The 20,846-nt window shown below is 48.4% G+C and overlaps 1 long non-coding RNA gene across 1 annotated transcript; it reads right to left on the reverse strand.

The window, feature by feature from the left end:
- Positions 1–4,333: 4,333 nt before the first annotated feature.
- On the reverse strand, positions 4,334–19,168 carry LOC139361036 (uncharacterized). The gene is made up of 3 exons (XR_011618613.1): positions 19,115–19,168; positions 8,409–8,450; positions 4,334–4,402 (listed from the first exon to the last, which is right to left on the reverse strand). It is a non-coding gene; the product is annotated as an uncharacterized lncRNA (long non-coding RNA).
- Between the last annotated feature and the right edge of the window lie 1,678 nt (positions 19,169–20,846).

A 20,846-nucleotide genomic window follows, 5' to 3' on the forward strand; every position in this document is an offset into this window, starting at 1 on the left:
TGCAGACCTGGGTCTCCCACTGATGCTGTGTGTCCTTTGACATGTCCCTGTGCCTCTCTGAGCCTCAGTTTCCTCATCTGGAAGATGGGGACAGGACTTCTCACTCATGGTTGCTTGAGGTCATCAGGTACAAGGGTAGAACCATTGTCACGTCCAGGCCCCGAGCGTTTGTCTCGGGCAGGGGCATGGTCAATATCATTCCCGGTGAGACCACTTGGAAACTCATCATGTGCATGGGTGGCCCTGCCTCCAGGTGGGAGACCTCTACCGTGCCACACCTGTACCTCAGCCTCCAGGTGCCCCACTGAGGCCCACCCACATCAGCCCACAGGCCAGCTCACCCGGTAGAAGGACATGCCTTCCTCCCGCTCCCAGGCCCCATTGAAAAAGATGTCTCCAGCTGCCTCAAACAGCTCCAGCCCCAGGTTGGGGTCGCCTGTGTACAGGTCCACATTCTGTGCCACCTGAAAGGAGACAGAAGTTCCCTCAAGACCCACACCTAGCGAGGTGGCCACGCGCACCTTTGCCAGCCTCCTTCCTCTCACACACTACAGGTACACCTGAGCATTTTTCAGACCCTGTGCATGAGGGCTGCCCCCACCACTGGCATGAGGACAATGAACTGATGCACCTGAGTGCCAGGAGGTGACTGAGCAGCTGCAGCCCAGGAGCCCGATACCTCTGAATCCTACCACCAGGGCTAGCCCTAGCCCACTCCCCCTGCACTCAAACCAGTCTCCGTGGCCCCCAGATTGCTGGGAGCCCAGCCCCTGGCTCCTTTCTGCGTTGCCACATCCCTGCCACATCCGCAGTGTTTGTGGGTGGGCCTGGTCCCCTCTTGGCCATGAGCTCTTGATCCTTCTCCTCAGCTCAAGGAGGTATACAGCAGGTGCTCAATAATGAAAACTTCACCAGACTCGTGGGCTTCACAATTTGTTCCAGATCACACTGTGTTTGGGAAAGCCTCTGAAAACAGTCACTATGATAGATTCATTTTGTAAGGAGATGTGCCACGTGTCGCTTGGAGCAAGTTCTGTGTGTTAACTGAGTGGTCGCATTATTTGAGCATGTGCTGTATACCAGCAGATGCTGTGCACTGTGAGGGGCCACGCCTCTGCCCTCAGGGAAAAGATGCTGGCCACTGGGGGAGGATGTGAGGGAACCAGTTGGAGGGAGGGAAAAGGCACACAACAGGTGCTCAGCAGTGGTTTAGGAATGAGTGGATGGATGAATGAATGGATGAGAAGATGTAGACACATGGATGGATGGATGGGCGTGTGGCTAGATTAATGCTTGGATGCATGGATGGATGGATGGATGGAATGATGTGTGTATGTCTGTATGTATGTATGGGTGGGTAGATAATGTATGGATGGGTGGAGGGTAGATGATGTATGTACATGTGGATGGATAGATGGTGGATAGACGAATGTATAGATAAACAAATGGACAGATAGATGAATGGAGGGATGGATTAATAGGTAGATAGGTGGGTGGATGGATGATGGAAGAATGGATGGATGAACAGGTGGATGGATGGATGATAAATGGATGAAGGATGGATGATAAAAGGATGGATGGATGGATGATGGATGGAAGGATGAACAGATGAATGGATGGATGAATGGATAAATGGATGGATGGAAGGATGAACAGGAGATGAGTGGATGGATGGATATATGGTTGAATGGATGGATGGATGGATGAAGGATGGATGGATGGAAGGATGAACAGGTGAATGGATGGATGATGCAAGGATGGACAGATGGATGGAACAATAGGTGAATGGATGGATAAAAGGATGGATAAATGGTGGATGGAGGGATGGACAGATGGATGGATGATGGATGGAAAGATAAACAGATGAATGGATAAATGGACAGATGGATGAATGGTGGATGGATGGAAGGATAGAAAGATGAACAGGTGAATGGATGGTTGATGGAAGGATGAATGGACGGAAGGATGGACGAACAGGTGAATGGATGGATGATAAAAGGATGGATGGATGGATGGAAGGATGAACAGATGAATGGATGGATGATGGAAAGACGGATGGATGGAAGGATGGATGAATGAATGGATAAATGGATGGATGGAAGGATGAACAGGAGATGAGTGGATGGATGGATGGATGGATGGAAGGATGAACAGGTGAATGGATGGATGATGGAAGGATGGATGGATGAATGGATGAACAGGTGGATGGATGGTCGCTGAATGAACGGATGATAAAGGAATGAATGAATGATGGATGCACGGATGGATGGATGGATGATAGAAGGATGGATGGATGGAAGGATGAGCAGGCGAGTGGATGAATGATGGAAAGATGGATGGATGATGGATGGATGGAAGAATGAACAGGTGAATGGATGATGGAAGGATGGAAGGATGGAAGAATGGATGGAGGGATGGATGAACAGGTGAATGGATGGATGGATGATAAAAGGATGGATGATGAATGAATGGATGGATGGACGGACAGGTGAATGGATGGATCATGGATGGATGGAAGATGGTTGGATGGATAACGGAAAGATGGAAGGATGGACGGATGGACGGACCAAGAGGTGAACAGAAGAATGATGGATGGATGATGGAAAGATGGAAGGATGGATGGATGGATGGATGGACGAACAGGTGAATAGATGGATGGAGAGGTGAATGAATGGATGGTTGCATGGAAAGATGAACAGGTGAATGGATGGATGATGGAAGGATGGATGGATGGATGGAAGGACCCACAGGTGTATGGGAAGATGATGGATAGATGATGGATTGATGGATAGAAGGATGAGCAGGTAAACAGATAGATGATGGAAGGATGAATGGATGGGTGGATGGACAGAGAGTGAACAGCACAGGGGTCCTCCTGCATCCCTTGTCACTCACCTGGATGTACAGGTCCACCAGCTCGCTCTGCCGCAGGATGTAATAGATCTTCCCTGCTTGCAGCCAGGCATGCGCCGCCTCCTCTTTCCTCTGGAGGTCAATGGAAATCTCCAGACTTCGTTTGGTGTAGTCCAGAGCGGATTTGTAGGCCCTGGAATCAGACGCAGGTGTCAGAACAAGGGCTCTCATCCTCCTGGAACCAGTCTGCCTCCTCCCGTGGGTCTGGCGACAGATGAACTGGAATGTGCAGATTGGGAACAGCCCTCTTGTGTGTGCAGTGTTCTGCCCTTCCCAGGCTGCTGGGAGGGCCAGGGTGAACACACACGGCATGGAAAAGATGAAGGACATCCTTCTGAGGGAATCAAGCATCATGCTGCCCTGTGGCAGGAGGAGTGTGCTAGTCCATCTCCCCTGCCTCCCAGACATGGCCTGTGTCTTCTCCAGATGCACCAGGAGCCGTTAGTGTTCAGAGGCTATCTGGGCCGATGATTCTCAAGGTGTGCAGGCATCACAGTCACTCGGAGGCCTGTCCTTATAGCTTGCTGGCCCTGCCCCCAGAGCTTCCGGCTCCACAGGCCTGGGGCAGGCCCTAGAACTCCCACTTGCCACAAACTCCTAGGTGACATGGATGCTGCTCTACTGGTCCAGGGACTACACTTTGCGAAGCATAGCTCTAGCACACTGGCCCATTTTCCTTCTGTGAACCTGAGGCCAAGACTGGAGCCAGTCTCCCAGGTCCCCATGGAATCTGGCTCCTTCCCTGCTCTCTCAGTAAGTCCAACACTCGAGGGGGTGTGACTGCAGCAATGTCACTGGGCCCTATGGGTGGGGTGGCCAGGGCCATGGTTACCCCACCAGGTCAGGATGCTTGGGGGAAGGGGAGTAGGCCACATATGGGACGTGAGACCTTGAAACCCTGCCCCAGGGAAGGAGGTGAAACAACTGGCTTTGTCTTCTGTGGGAGAGAAGCCACAGGTGGCTGCTGTGGTCACATTTAAGGGGACAGATGAAGGCCAGGAGTGAAGATTCAGGGCAGGCAAAGATCAGATGACAAAAGCCACCATAATAGGAAGAACAGCCCAGAGTGCACGTACTGCCTCTGCTGGGGTTGAGATGACCTTTGACCCAACAAGGGAGGCTCAAGCTGGGACTCACGGGCCAGCAGCAGCCCTGGGACGACCCCAGGCCCACCAGCTCAAAGCATCTGATGCCAAAGAACCAAATGATCAAAAGGAGAGGGGCTGATGGCGCCCTGAGCCAGCTTCCCTGTGCCCCCCTCCCTGCCCTGCCCGCCCCCACCTCCACCACTGCAAAGCCAGCCCTTACCACTCCGTGCCCAGGGACAGGTAGAGCTGACTGATGGTCTCCAGGATCTGCCCCTCCAGCGCCTTGTCGGCCACTTTGTGGGTCATGGAGAGCTGGAGCTTGTGGTAGAGGACACACTGGGCCTTCCTGGGCATGATGACGCTGTAGAAGTAGCACAGCCACTGGACGGCCCGCAGCTGGCCTGGGCAGAAGACAAAATGGAAGATGTTAGTCTCCCAGCATTGAAGCGAGGCTGGCTGTTCTCGGAGGCCCCTGCGCCATGCTTGCCTCTTTCACCTCTGTGAGCCTGGGTCCCATAGGCGGGGAGCCTGAGCGCAGACAGGCCATGCACCTGTGCAAGGGCAGATGCCAAGCACACCGTGACATGGGCACAGCTTGGTACAGATGCTCATGGTACAGGCCGGCCTTCTTTACAACTCCCAGGGCTGAGATCCTGGCCAGGCTCGGCCCCTGCACCAGGCCATCTATTTCTCCTTCACAAAGTCCCTCTGGTCAGGACCAGGGCCACCTTCAGCCTGAGCTGATGAGGCCAGGGGCACAAGTAGCCCCTGTCACAGATGGAACTCGCAGAGAGCAAAGCCAAGCGTCATGTCTGCCACACACGGCATCATGTTGGGGGAATGGGGTTCAAAGCCGGCCCCTGGCGTTCCCACACATGCTTCTCTCATGCAACCAGGCTCCCAAGCCACAGGCTCACTGGCCTCTCCCAAAGCCAGGGCGCTGGGAACAGTGGAAAGCTTCTGATTTTCTAGTGTGAGAAATGTTCCGGAGATTAATACAGGAAACCAGGTACGCCGAATGGACATCTGTCACACACGCCCCCCCAACAACAGCTGAATACACCGTCCTCTCGAGCACCCATGGGATATTCCCCATGACGGACCATGTGCCAGGCCACAAAATGAGCCTCAGTGAATGGAGAAGGACTGAGACCAAAGCAGAGGTGTTCTTCAGCTGTACTGGCACGAACACTCGAAATCGACAGTGAAGGAAATGTGGGAAATTCAAAAATATGTGGAAATTACACACTCCTAAACAACCAGTGAGTCAAAGAGACCATCAGGGAAACCGAAAACTAATTGGAGAAGAATGCAAACAAATGTACAGCCCGGGCCAGCGCGGTGGCTCATGCCTCTCATCCCAGCACTGTGGGAGTTGAGGCGGGAGGATCGCTTGAGTCCAGGAGTTTGAGATCAGCCTGGGAAACATGGTGAAATCCTGTCTCTATAAAAAAAAAAAAAAAAAAAAAAAAAAAAAAAAAAAAATTAGGCGGGGGGGGGGTGGTGCACAAACATCTGTAATTCCAGCTACTCGGGAGGCTGAGGCATGAGAATGGCTTGAATCTGGGTAAAAGTTGCAGTGAGCCAAGATTGCACCACTGCACCCCAGCCTGGGCAATAGAGCAAAACTCTGTCTTAAAAAAAAAAAAAAAAAAAGCACAGCGTATCAAAAATTCCAAGATGCAGCTAAGGCAGTGCTGAAAGGGAAATTTATAACTGCAAATGTCTACATTCAAAGAAAGAAGAAAAATCTGAAATCAAAAACCTAACCTTCCGCCTTGAGAAACTAGAAAAAGAACTAAACGCAAAGTGAATAAAAGGAAGAAAATAATAAACGTGAGAGTGGAGATGGGAAGTAAAAATACACAGAATGGAAAAACAAGACATAATCAACAGAACCGAAGGTGGGTTTTTTGAAAATAATAACAAAATTGACAAATCTTTCACCAGACTAACCAAGAAAAGAAAGACGGGACACAAATGACTAAAATCAGAGACTGAGCACCATGGCTCATGCCTGTCATCCCAGCACTTTGTGAGGCGGAAGTGGAAGGATCGCTGAGGCCAGCATTCAAGACCAGCCTGGGGGAACATGATGAGACCCCATCTTTAATAAAAATAAATAAATAAATAATTAAAAGCCCAAGTTTCTAAAATCAGAAATGAAAGAGGAAACATTATTGCCGACCTGACAGAAATAAAAGGATTCCATGAAAACACCATGAACAATTGTACACCAAGAAATCAGACCATCCAGACACAACAGCCACACTCCTAGAAGGACACAAACTACCGAAAGTGACTCAAAAATGACCCCAAGTAAGCATGTGGGGTATCAGCACCGCCCTCGGTCTCCTCGACCGTTCAGCGCAGGGTGGGGAGACAGGGAAGCATGATCCCTGTTCCCTGGCCTGCATTTCCGAGTCTGAATCCCCCAGCACCCCGGGGAGGGCCTCGTAGGAGGAGGTGTCACAGGCTGTTGTGCCAGGAGCCACCGGAGGCTGCAGTGGGGGCTGGGGCGCTGGGTTCCTGGAGGGTCTCCTTCCAGTCAGAGAATGCCCCTGGGGAAGAAGCCTGGGTCAGAACCCCCCACCCCTCCTTGGGCAGATATGTGGGACCAGGGCCCCTTCACACGGTCCTTTCCAAAATCTCATCCCTCCTAGGGCCAGGAGTGGGTGCCAGGCCTGTGCTGGGAAATGGGCAGGTTTGGTCACAGCCCCTGGGGCTCTGGTCCAGGCCACAGGAGGCACCTCTGAGTGGTCTCACTATGCCATGACAAAGCGCTGCAAGGCAGAGGGGACCCACAACAGTATCCCTCGACTCAGCCATTTTCCTGGACTCAACTTCCTCATCTATCCTCTGCGGCCTAGATTTCAGACAGCCCTGCCCACCTACTGTCCGTTCACTGCTCAGTCTGCAGTGACTGTTCGATAGCACCCCATGGCTCCCCAGTGCTCTTGGGGAAAAGGCCAAGCCACAGCCTGAGGCCCCAGGCCCTACTTAGCTCTCCAGAAGAGCTTCTCACCATCCAGCACCCAACCCACCCGCTCCCAACTCTGCACCTCCCTGCATAAGCCCTGCTCACTCACCCCCGCTCACACCCCACTCATCCCCGCTCACACTCCCACTCACTCACCCCCACTCACACCCCACTCATCCCCGCTCACATTCCCACTCACTCACCCCACTCACTCATCCCCGCTCACACCCCACTCATCCCCGCTCACACTCCTGTTCACTCACACCCCATTCACTCACCCCCACTCACACCCCACTCACACCCCACTCATCCCCGCTCACACTCTCACTCACCCCATGAAACCTCCGCTCACCAGCACTCACACCCCACTCATCCTCGCTCACTCACCCCCACTCCCTCAACCCTGGGCCTTCACACAGGCTACATCACCAGCCCCTCCTCCACCACCAGCCCCTCATCCACCACCTATTAGTTGACTAAATCCTCTCAACCCTCTGGTTCTAGACTAAAGAGACTTCCCTAACCCGGGGCCAAGTGCTGCCCCACCATCACGTCACTCACCCTTTTGTGGCTTCTGTGGCCTGAAGCTCACATTCCTACGCTCAGTCTCTGCCACCCCAGGACCCTACAAGCCCCATTTGTGGGTGGGGCCTGGCACACTCTGCACACAGCCCCTCCCAGCCACTACCCTGGCCTCCGGGGCAGCTGGAGAGCCCCGTGCCTTTGCTCCAGAGACTTTGGCAGAGGGTGGAACCACCCCCTCCCTGAGGCAAACCTACAACAACCTTCCCTTCCCCACTGGCTTCCCGGGCCTCCTCTGGAACCTTGTGCCTGCATCCCAAATGTACTGAGATGGATCCCATTCCCCGGGAAATTCCAAGAGCCCTTGGTGCGTCCATATCACCAGGCTGTCCACATGTGGACCCTGAGGGGAAGAGACAGAGCTGCAGAGGGGAGACGGGAGGGCCTCCCTGAATCAGCCCCTCAGGAAGGAGCAGACCTTTCAGGGACATCAGTTGAGGCCCCTGCAACCTAAGGCTCTGAATTCTGCTACCCGCTGAGGGCAGTGTGGCCTCCCATCTCTGAGGCAGAGCACAGGGTGAACTGCAGCTTCTCCAGGTCATGAAGAAGGAACCCACAACTACATGTGGGCCCCAGCACTGGAAAGGATGCCCCACCTTGTTCGGGGACCAGGCAGGGGTCAGCATGTTCATTGGAAGAAGTGTGGGACCCCACGGCCTCCAGTGCCAGAGTAGACGGGAGGTTCAGGCCCACCTCAGGCGACATCCTCCAAGCCCCCAGCCCACACCACAGAGGGGTGACTGTCGCATCCAATGCCCACCGTACTCAGCTCTGTCACCACCCCCCGCGTTACCCCAAGGCCCAGCTCATAACCAGAGGAAGCCTGAGCCACGCGCAAAACCCACCTTGTTCCTGCGGCTGCTCGGTCTCAGCTTCCTCTACTGAGTCTGGCAAGGGAGAAAAGAGAAGCAATGAACACCCCCAGCCAGCACCTCTGGTTCCATGTCAGGTTCAGCTGGGTGTCGGTGTTGCAGGGTGAGAGCATTGCAGGGTGCAGGGGTTGAAAGTAATATCATCCGAGGGCCGGGCGCGGTGGCTCAAGCCTGTAATCCCAGCACTTTGGGAGGCTGAGACGGGTGGATCACGACGTCAGGAGATCGAGACCATCCTGGCTAACACGGTGAAATCCCGTCTCTACTAAAACATACAAAAAACTAGCCGGGCGAGGTGGCGGGCGCCTGTAGTCCCAGCTACTTGGGAGGCTGAGGCAGGAGAATGGCGTAAACCTGGGAGGCAGAGCTTGCAGTGAGCTGAGATCCAGCCACTGCACTCCAGCTTGGGCGACAGAGCGAGACTCCATCTCAAAAAAAAAAAAAAAAAAAAGTAATATCATCCTCTTCCCTCCTGGATCATGGGAACAACATCACTGGGGGGTATATACTTTCTGTGATATGGGGAGTAATATCGTCTTCTGTGCCTTGGAATATTAAGAACAATATCATGGGGGGGCGTGTACATCTTCTGCAATATTGGGAATAATATTATCCTCTCTCCCCCTGCATACTAGGAAAGATATCAGAGTGGGTGTTCACCTCCCGTGATATGGGGATTAATACCATCTTCTCCCCTTCCGGATAGCAGGAAGAGTATCACACGGGGGTCTACAGTGTCTGCGATACTGGGAGTAATATCAACCTCTCAGCCTTGGAATATTAAGAAGAATATCACAGGATGGATGTACACCCACGGCCATATTGGGAGTAATATCAGCCTCTCCTCTCCATGGATATTAGGAATAATATCCCAGGATGTACGACTCCTGCTCTATGGGGAGTCATATCATCCTCTCCCTTCCAGGATATTAATAACAATATCACAGGGCGGGTGAACACTGCCTACGATACTGGAATTATTATCATCCTCTCCCCCTCCAGATACTAGGAACCATATCACAGAAGAGCTGTACCCTCCCTGCGATATTGGGAGTAATATCATACGCTTCTTCCATGAGTATTAGGAGCAATATCACCGGGTGACTGTCCATTCATTGCTATGTTGGGAATCATGTCATACTTTACTCCCTGGATATTAGGATCAGTGTCACAGTGTGAGTGTACACCTACTGCGATATTAAAACTAAGATCATGCTCTCTGTCCCTGGATATTAGGAACAACATCACAGGTAGGTGTACACTCCCTCGATATTAGGAGCAATAATATGATTAATTAGTAAACATCAATGATCAATTTTAATAATTATCAGGCTGGTCTCGAACTCTTGACCTCAGGTGATCTGCCCGCCTCAGCCTCCCAAAATGCTGGAATTACAGGGGTGAGCCATCGCGTCCAGCCAACACTTCTTTACATCTCTTTTTGGACCTCAAATTTAGCATGCCCAAAATGCACTTTTGATTCCTCCTGCTATAACCCACTCCTCCCATAGTCTTCCCGATCCCAATAACAGCATCTCTAGCCTTCCAGTTACTCAGGCCAAAATCCTTGACATCATCCTTAAAACTTCTTTTTCTCTCTCTTGTCATCCAAGAGGGAGACTCTCCTTTCAAAATAAATGCCAGACCTAACCCCTTCACACCTTCCTCATCATTTCCAACCACGTCCAGCCCTCATCATAGCGCTCTGGGTTACTGTAAAAGCCTCCCAATCGCCAGGCAGAGTGGCTCACACCTGTAATCCCAAGCACTTTGATAGGCCAAGGCAGGTGGATCATCAGAGGTCAGGAGTTCAAGACCAGCCTGGCCAACATGGTGAAACCCCTCTACTAAAAATACAAAAAAATTAGCCGAGCATGGTGGTGGGTGCCTGTAATCCCAGCTATTCGGAAGGCTGAAGCAGGAGAATCACTTGAACTCAGAAGGCAGAGGTTAGAGTGAGCCGAGATCGTGCCATTGCACTGCAGCCTGGATGACAAGAGCGAAACTCCATCTCAGAAGGTTAAAAAAAAAAACAGCCTCCCAACCCAACTCTCTCCTTCCGCCTTTCACCCTGCCCTGCATTCTACTTTCCACTCTCAAACATTTCAGAAAAAAAAAAAATTATATCCACAGAAAGAGAAAAAGAAAGTGCAAATGGGGTGAAATGTTTGGGGAATCTGAGGGAAGACCATACGGGAATTCTCTGTACTATTTTTGCAACTGTTCAATAAGTCTGGATTATTTCGAATTCAAGAGTTAAAGAAAGAGGCCGGGCGCGGTGGCTCAAGCCTGTAATCCCAGCACTTTGGGAGGCCGAGACGGGCGGATCACGAGGTCAGGAGATCGAGACCATCCTGGCTAACACGGTGAAACCCCATCTCTACTAAAAAATACAAAAAAACTAGCCGGGCGAAGTGGCGGGCGCCTGTGGTCCCAGCTACTCGGGAGGCTGAGGCAGGAGAATGGCGTAAACCCGGGAGGTGGAGCTTGCAGTGAGCTGAGATCCGGCCACTGCACTCCAGCCTGGGCAACAGAGCCAGACTCAGTCTCAAAAAAAAAAAAAAAAAAGAGTTAAAGAAAGAAAGAAAAAAATCTCCCTTTGTGAATCCATCCTGTATTTCCCCTGGCAACTTAAGGACGCTCTTAACTAAGCACATCTATTTTTTCATGAACACTTAAAGAACCCTTGCCTAGTTTTGACTTTCTGTGCTTGGCAGAAGTGTGTGTGTGTGTGTGTGTGTATTTCATATATATGTGTGTGTGTATATATGTGTGTGTGTGTGTTTTGTGTATATATAGAGAGGGAGAAATATATACGTGTGTGTATATATAAATCTATATTGTATATTTACTATGGTAATATATATATCTGTGTGTGTGTGTGTACATATATTACGTACCCCATAGCCTGTCCTTAACCAGTTCTAAACTTAGTGGGAAAAATACATACCTAAGCAGAGAATTTCAAAATAATATGACGAATGTTTTGATAGAGGGATGGGTTGCTATGGAACACGCTGCTAAGACACAAAACCTCCTAGATGGGACAATGAATGAACGAAATATTGCACCTATAGGCACCCCCTCTGATATCCCCACAAATGTTTATAGTTATATGCATTTGCTTCCCCCAGGACCCCCGTTTCATAAGGGTTAGTCCTAGAGCCTAGCAAGTTCCTACTATGGTTGGCATACATATGCCATTCAAGAAAGAATGACTGAGTGAATGACGAGTTAAGAACCATTTGTCAGCCAGTGCTCAGTAACACAACATGCACTGGTATGCAAATTATATTTTTGTTGAAAGCAAGGGCAGGATCACAAATTATCCTTCCAGAGAAAGCAAACCTCAAAAGCTTCTTTACCCTACTAAAGCACATTATAAGAAGCTCCCCTTATATAAAAGAAAACCTCCTCGTTCATTATCAATGGCATGTAAACCAATAAGCCTTCACCTCTGATGACATCTCTTCCGTCACCAGGGCTAGATAAAGGAGGTTCCGGAAACCCTGGTAGTTGTGAAGGCGGCTCCCAGCTCTGACACTCTTGAACCCTGCGGGGGCGGAGGTCACACAGCAGAACAACCGAGGGAAGCATCATCAGGTTTCGAATATGTTTGAACCAGAGACGGCAAATAGGCTTCAACCAGCTGAAAACACCAGAGATTCATGGTGGCCACCTGAGGGGTTGTGCTCTTAAAAAAGAAAAATTAAAAATAAAATTAAAAAATTAAGAAAGGAAGGGGTCAAGAATCCATCAGGTCTGACTGAGATGTGTATCAGTGACTAACACCCCGTAAGGCAAAAGTGCTCCGGTGCGCTTTGGGTTCTCTTCAGCAGTATTTAAAGGCGTGTGCTTCCCTAAGACTAAGCCACGGGAATACCCCTAGCAACACTGCCAGGAGAAATGTCTACCATGGATTTGGCTAGAAATACAGTTGTCTTTAACAAATTAACACTGAATAAATCCTGCCTTATTAGAGCCTGAGAGGATGACATTCTCAATGATAACAGTTATCACTACAATCTCCAAACATCTGCGATCCTGCAAGGAGGAACTGTGACAGCGCAGGTCACGTGTCCAGAATGCTTCCCAGACTGCCTGTTACAGAATAAAAGAAATGAAACCCCCCCCCCAAGAATGTCTTCTCTCACATTTAGCCAGTTGTTCCTTTGTGTGCATCTCTGTGCTAAAATGGCCATTCTTCCCCACAGCCTGAAGTCATATGCTAAAATAAATGAGACTCACATGAAGCCAGAAACGTGCAGATGCGAGGAAACCAACACAACTGAAATGGGCTGGAGAGTGTGGCCAGGAGGATGGTACTTCCCAGGAAGCAATTACTTCATCTCTGCCCATGAAGCAGGCAGCTGTCACTGTCCCCCAGGCCCACACCAGCCACTCGAAGTACGTTCTAACCAAACTACCTCCAACAATCAACATCAATACACCACCCAATTGGCTTCTGAAAGGACACCTTGCAACCAACAAGAAACTGTTAGCACAACTTTGAAAACCTGTGCAACTAAAAACCTTGGAAAGGGATAAACACTGCCACATTTTGACTCAAATACTGTCATGGGGTAGCACTGCAATAATTCACTGAAACAAAAGAATGAATGAGGAATACGTTTATATAGGAATCAGAGGAAGCATGACTAATCATTTAAAGAAATAGGTCAAGAAACTGCTAGGTTCAAATGCTACCGTGAGACACTGTCAGGGCCTTAGGCAAATTCACTTCTCTTGGTCCTGTTTCTAGGTTCATCAAAAACCAGCTTTGGACTAGGGAATCTGTTGCTTCCCAAAGCCTTCCTTCTGTGATTCCAGCCCAGATTTTAGGACTGCTCTCCCACTTGGTATATGAAAGTGCTTTCTGTGTAGAATAGCAAGAGTACATTTCTGTGTTGAATGAGGTTTGGGACCTACTCTATGAGGCAGAATATCATCATGTAACTTTAAGCATGACGACAAGGCACACTCTAGAATAAGGATAACACATAAGATGTGGCCATACACCTGTGCGTGCCTGGCAGGGAGATGGAGAAGTCTCATTTAATGAAGCCGCGGTGCCTGTTGCACCTGAATATCCTCAGTCCACATCAAGTTCACAACGTCCTTCTGACATCAAACCACAGGTATCACACACTTTTCCATACTTTCTACCCAAGATTAAAATATGCAGAGCACCGTGATAAAGACGCCTCCATCCCCAGCATGTTGGCTCTCGTTCTGTAGAATTACATACTTGAGGTACAAAATGATCACCAGGCTGCAGCGGCAAGCAAGACTGGGCTCCGTGGGGACAGCAGGCCCTGCAGCAGCCACCACTCCTGTCCCCACAGTCTGATGCAGCTGCAGAGAAGCTGTGGTTGAGGCCATTCACTTTGTGAGAGAACCACACAGGAGGGAAAAGGTAGGGGAGGTAGGGAAGAGGGCAATGTCAAGCCTCTGAGCCCAATCCAAGCCACCGCATCCCCTGTGACTTGCAAGTATACACCCAGATGGCCTGAAGTAACTGAAGAATCACAAAAGAAGTGCAAATGCCCTGTCCCACCTTAACTGATGACATTCTACCACAAAAGAAGTGAAAATGGCCGGTCCTTGCCTTAAGGGATGATATTATCTTGTGAAATTCCTTTTCCTGGCTCATCCTGGCTCAAAAAGCTCCCCCACTGAGCACTTTGTGACCCCCACTCCTGCCCACCAGAGCCAGAGAACAACCCCCCTTTGACTGTAATTTTCCTTTACCTACCCAAAGCCTATAAAAGGGCCCCACCCTTATCTCCCTTCACTGACTCTCTTTTTCGGACTCAGCCCGCCTGCACCCAGGTGATTAAAAAGCTTTATTGCTCACACAAAGCCTGTTTGGTGGTCTCTTCACAGGGACACGCATGACAGGCAGGTGCAGAGCCAGGGAAGGACCTGTCATGAGAACAGAAAGGAATGTGCCTCCCTGTATGCACACTCGGATTTTATGACAATGTGGGCAGGGGGCTGAACAGGATGCCTGAGAACATTCCTCCAAGTTCTTTGGCTGATTTTCTAAATATTGGTGTAAAATCTGAACTCAGACAAATTTCTTTTTAAATCGTTTCAATCAACATCTTTGGTGCTCAGCATCATGTCTACATGATCATCTAGAAAACCAACTTCTGTTCTAAGGCTCACATCTTCCTATTAAGTCCCAGGGATTTTACAAGGGAATGCACCTCTCTCATTCGCATCAAGCACACACACAACTACCATTAAAGAAATGCTTAATTTGCCTACATAATTTTTTAAACACCCAGATTTGAAATACAATAGAGAAGACAACTTTTTGATAGCTCTGCTTTCCAACTGCGAACTGCGGGTCGAGAAAATAACCTGCCATGATTTCTAACCAGTCAACAACCTGTCTTCCCTGGCTGCAGTAGGAGCAATCTTTCTGAGCTCAGGATGAAAAAGAACCCAGCTGTTCAGGGGACAGATAGTCATCAGTTCTCAGCGGGCTTCCTGGGTCCCAAATCCCCATGTGATACGTGGAAGTAAAAAGCTATCAATGACCAAGCATCTGAACTCTTATCCCACCTCGACATCTGCTTCTCCTGCCATGTAAATTTAAAATTAATAAGCCTGCTATTAGAGAACAGAGTTGGTGCTGCATCTGTCTTCCTAAAATTATGGATAATTACCAGCCCACAATGGCTTCTAATCAGATTTGAGTAGTCCCTTAGACAGGAAGCTAAAGTGCCTCAGCCCTAAACTGAGAAGAAAACAGAAACTGGAATGCTCTAGGTTTGATTTTTTCCCCCTTGTTCTAAAGTTGATGTTCCCGAATCTCCTTCTACTGTCTTGCTTATAAAATGTATGAGAAACAGGGAAATTTAAAGACATGATAGAAATGGCCACTTTTTCTAGGTACAAACTTTGTGAACATTATTTTCAGCTGCTGGGCTTTTTCTCCACAAACTGTGAGCCTGGAGGACATTTTCTCCCTCGTGGTTACACATTCAGAGTCAGGGAAGGTGGCTTTAGCAGTAAAGAGGGGAGTGCAGTGAGAAGTGACCGGACACTGAGAAGGGCAGACAGGTACTCTACCTCGGTGGCCTGCAGCACTCCTGAGCTTCGGCCTTTACTTTTCTATCTGTACAAAGGATCTAAAGGCCTGTGATTCTAGGCCACGACAGCTCTTCATACACACATACACAAACATCACACGCCTATGTGAAAAGCTGTGACACTTGGCTGATTTCCTGAAGAGGTTATCTTGTATCATTTCTACTCATGTACTCCACCTCCTTCCAGACAAGTATCTGAGGATGATGGGCTATCCCACAGCCATGTGTGTAACCTCTCCTGCTTACGATCCCTGTTCACATAGCATTTTCCAAAAGCATTTGGTGTGAAGTGACAGAAGAAAGAAGAATAAGGTTCTTTCAGCCCATTCATTCATTCATTCATTCAACAAATATTGACTGACTATCTACGTGCCAGACACTGGTGATATAAGAGCGAACATATATTTTTGTAGGTAGAGACAGACAACCAAAAAGTATGTTAAAGAGTGATCGATGCTGTAGAGGAAAATACACCAGGAAACAGGAAAGAAGAATACCCCTATTCTAAACAGGAAAGAAGAAGCCACCCTACACTGGGGTGACGCTAGTGTTACAAAATGGAAACAGCGGCCGGGCACGGTGGCTCACACCTGTATTCTCAGCTCTTTGGGAGACTGAGGCAGGCAGATCACCTGAGTTCAGGAGTTCAAGATCAGCCTGACCAATATGGCAAAACTCTGTGTCTACTAAAAACATAAAAATTAGCTGGACGTGGTGGCACACGCCTGTAATCCCAGTTACTCAGGAAGCTGAGGCACAAGAATCACTTGAACCTGGGAGGCAGAGGTTGGAGTCAGCCGAGATCACACAACTGCACTCCTGCCTGGGTGACAGAGGAAGACTCTGTCTCAAAAAACATAAATAAATAAAAATAAAAATAAAAATAAAATGTAAACAGAGAATAAGATACCAAAAGAAAGAACATGAACAACTAATTGTAACAAAAGCCTTTGTAAGCCGATACTTTCCTTCCTGGATCCTTGTCCCTTACAAATGGAAAAAAAGGGTGGGTAGGGGGTAGCATCAAAATGATGTTTTAAGACGGCTTGGGGTTTCACATGTCTGACAGCCATACTCACGTACTTCAAGGAAAAAGCTCTAGCTCTATAAGCCATCTGGGCAATGGTTTAATGTCTTTTCCTTTTTTTTTCCCCAGAGTTTTTAAAATACAGGAAAACATGTCTGTTTATTTGGCTGCTCTGTGCCCGCACACGTGCAAACTGTGCTAACAGTTTTTTCCATGTTTTGCTGAATTTGCCAGCTTGCCATAAACAGGCTTCCATGTCGTAATTGTCTATAAATAGCACAAACACACGAAAATGCAAATCAAGACAAGCTGTCCCTTCCACTCCTGTTGCCATGATGACAGGAGAGAGACCATTGGCCAAATCAATACGCGGAGACTGCAGCTGTCTGGCAGAGAGCACAAGGTCGACTGCTTTTCCCATAGCATTTAAAGAAACAAGCGGAAACGGCTCTCCACACAGGACAGACACGTCCTTTGTTCTTTGAATCAATACTGCCAATGCCCAAAATACTTTCTCCATCACACTATCTATATGGAATTCAAGTTCCTTCCAATGCCATGAGTAACGCCAGTGATAGACTATGTTTAGTCATAATGACCCATTAGCATTCTTTTTCCTCTAAAATGTTGAAATAATAACATTGAGTGTGCACTCACGAGGTGCCAGGCTCTGAGTTTGATCTCGTTTGGTTCTCGTTGAAATCCTGTAAGATCAGTACCATATTCTCTCATTTTTCATAGATGAGGAAACTGAGGCATAGAAAGGCTAAGTAAGTTGTCCATGGTCACAGGTTATTTACGAACTTTTCTCCAAACTTTCAAAACTTAACCACTGCCACTATTACAAATGCGTTTTTGTTTGTTTGTTTTTGTTTTTTTTTTGAGACAAGGTCTTGCTCTGACCAGGCTGGAGTGCAGTGGCATGATGATGGTTCACTGCAGCCTCGACTTCCCAGGCTCAAGTGATTCTCGCACCTCAGCCTCTCCAGTAGCTGGGATTACAGGCATGAGCCACCACATCTGGCTAATTTTTTAATTTTTATTTTTTCTAGGGATGGGGTTTCATCATGTTGCCCAGACTGGATCCAAACTCTGGGCTCAAGAGATCCTCCCAGGTCGGCCTCCCAAAGTCCTGGGATTACAGGTGTAAGCCGCTGTGCACAGCCCTACAAATGTGACTTATACAAAGTCAGAGCAGTGAGCAGGAAGAGAACAGAGACTTCAGTGAGTCTCCTGGCTGTGGCAACACCATATCCCTCCTCCATACCGTAATGTGTCTACACCCACCAAGCTCCTAGACGTTGAAGGCAGGCCAAATCAGAGACGAAACAGCAGTCAAGAAAGAGAAGATGCAGACATGTGTCTTGATTTCAGCTCAAGCGTGCCTCTCTGCCTTGCAGCTGCACAGGCAGAAACCAGGGGCGGTGAGTCTGAGACAGTGTGTTTGGTTCCTGGCAGGTAATCTTTTGGGAGACCATCCCATACAATTAGTGTTACACTTCTCAAAAAGGAAGTGTGACTTTTATAGAAAAATCATTTCCATTTGGGAGAAAGGCCTAATAAAACCACAAAAGGATAATACATTCATACAACAGCAAATTCAATTCATCTGTCACAAACTGAAATCCCAAAGCCCTCTGGGCACACAGCTGCTTTTCTGAGCTGAAATTCAACTCCAGTTGAGAAACAGGTCAATTTTTCTAAAAAATTTTCTTTTTCACATGCCTTAAATAAAAATTCCTTCCCCTCACTTGTCATTTTCCAGATTTAATGGCTCTGTTGGTCTTCCTCTCATTTAGGCCATGAGCACTGGCTGCATGTCTGCTACGGCCCGGACTCCAAGGGAGGCACCCTAGGGAACACAGATGACCTCAGCACAGCGACACCCTCAAGGAGCACACACGGAGAAGGCAAGATGATACAATCGCAGACTTCACACAGAAAAGAATGTGGCATCCATACCCCATCCCATTTCTAGAAAACAACGATGCTGAGTCAGTAACATTTACCGAACAGCCTGCAGTGTGGAGGCAGGCACGAGGGGGCTCCATACAGGGAAGAGCACCTTCAGAAGGGGGCATGCAAACAACGTGGAGGCAGGAGACGCCCCCACGCACAAGGGCCAGCCTGGGGGCCTGCAGAAATGCCCATGCATCTGGGAAGAGGGAGAGAGGACAAGATACTTAAATGCTCCAAAATGAATAGAAGCCTCCCAAGAACTTCCCCCGAAATGGGGCAGGGATTTACAAAAGACCAAACCGAGCATGCGCAGTTACCTGAGCATAGCGCCAGGAGAGCAAGCTATTCCAGGAAGAAACAGGGTCCCTAGAAGCCTGAGCCTCTACTCCCAGCTCTGCGACTCATTCACCCTATGACCTTGGTGAAGGCTCTTAGCTTCTGTGAGCCACAAGAGAATCACGCAAAAACAGAAGATATGAAAACTGCTCTGCCTTTTTCACAGAACTGCTGAGGGAATAAAATCAGATCATGGATTTTAAAATTCTCTGTGAATTATGAAGTAAAATACAAAAATATGAAATCATTCTTACCATTAGTAACAGCTCTGTAAAATTAAGAGCAGAGGTAAGATCACAGCATTTTCCACCTCCCGACTCCCGAGAGAAATAGTGAGTCCAGCCGATGTATTTGTGCAACCCCAGTATCTAGGCTTTGAGAGCCTCAAACCGCTCATGAACTCTGACAGTATCACTGCAGCCCACTGCTCATTAAGTTCTCCAAGACAGTCAACTGACATAAAATACTACAGCTTTTTCAGCTGGGCTTGAAGCCCAGCACACAGCACAGCTAAACAGTGAAGAGGTTTTCTGCAACTAGACTCAAAACCTGGCTTTTGTAGATTCCCATAGAAAGAACATTCAAGGCCAGGCATCGCGGCACATGCCTGTAATCCCAGCAATTTGGGAAGCCGAGGCAGGAGGATCACCTGAGGTCAGAAGTTCAAGAACAGCCTGGCCAATATGGCAAAGTCCCATCTGTACTAAAAATACAAAAATTAGCCGGGCATGCTGGTGGGCACCTGTAATCCCAGCTACTCGGGAGGCTGAGGCAGGAAAATCGCTTGAACTTAGGAGGCCGAGGTTGCAGTGAGCTGAGATCATGCCACTGCACTCCAGCCTGGGCGACAAGAGTGAAACTCCATCTCAAAGAAAAAAAAAAAAAAAAAAAAGAAAGAGAATTCTTTTTTGCTGATGTTAAATTTCCTGTGCTTAACACAGAGAAATCATACAACACTGAAATCCTGAAAACATATCATAAAAAGCATTTAGCGACTGAAAAGACATTCAATATAACCTGTAACAGTGAGTTCCCCTCCTCTTTCCAGCCAGCTCCACTAACGCTGTGACCCTTAACAATGCTTTCACTAACACAGAGGAAAATTAATAGGACCGCTTACCCCTCTCAGCTGATAGCTAAACCAGTGCTTCTCCCTGGGCTCACTAAAGATGACCTTTACCCAAAACCAGGCTGCAACGACCCTGTAGATGTTGACTAACGATTTCAAAATTCCCATATTCTTTGTCCATTCCTAAGGAAGATGAACTGAAGCCAGGGGTCTCCAAGTCAGAACTAACAGAGGCCTTAAACATCAGATGGCCCGTTCCCTTCTTTGACAACTGGGGTATCTAAAGCTGAGCTTATGGAAGAAAACAGCCTGTTTAGTAACAAAGCGAAAACCAAAGCCTAGTCACCCAACCTCTGGTCTGGAACTTCTTCGACAATCCAGCACCCATACAGGATGAGTCTCCCTAACCAGAAGCTCTGAAATCCGCAACTTTTGAGTGCCAACGTGATGGTCAACGAAATGTTCATTGGAACAGCACAGACTCTGGATTTTTGAATTCAGGATGCTCAACCAGCAAGTATAATACAAATATTCAAAAATCCAAAAATGTAAAAACATCTGAGACACTTCTGGTTCCAAGCAGTTTGGATGAGGGATATTCAACCTGCATTTTTTGTTTTTTCCTCTAATGAAGGAAATTAGAAACGAGACCCGAGCAAAGTCATTCAATCCATACTAAAGTCATTCAATAGTTTAATGAGTACCCATTTAGAGTTAAGTGCTACCCGCAGATATTTAAAAGGATGAATACATACATGCCTATAATCCCAGAACTTCGGAAGGCCGAGGTGGGAGGATCACCTGATGTCGGGAGTCCAAGACCAGCCCGGCCAGCATGGTGAAACTCCATCTCTACTATAAATGCAAAAATTAGCCTGGCGTGGTGGCTCACACCTGTTATCCCAGCTACTCTGGAG

The sequence above is a fragment of the Macaca nemestrina genome, assembly GCF_043159975.1.
Source record: "Macaca nemestrina isolate mMacNem1 chromosome 4 unlocalized genomic scaffold, mMacNem.hap1 SUPER_4_unloc_10, whole genome shotgun sequence".
Lineage (NCBI taxonomy): Eukaryota > Metazoa > Chordata > Mammalia > Primates > Cercopithecidae > Macaca > Macaca nemestrina.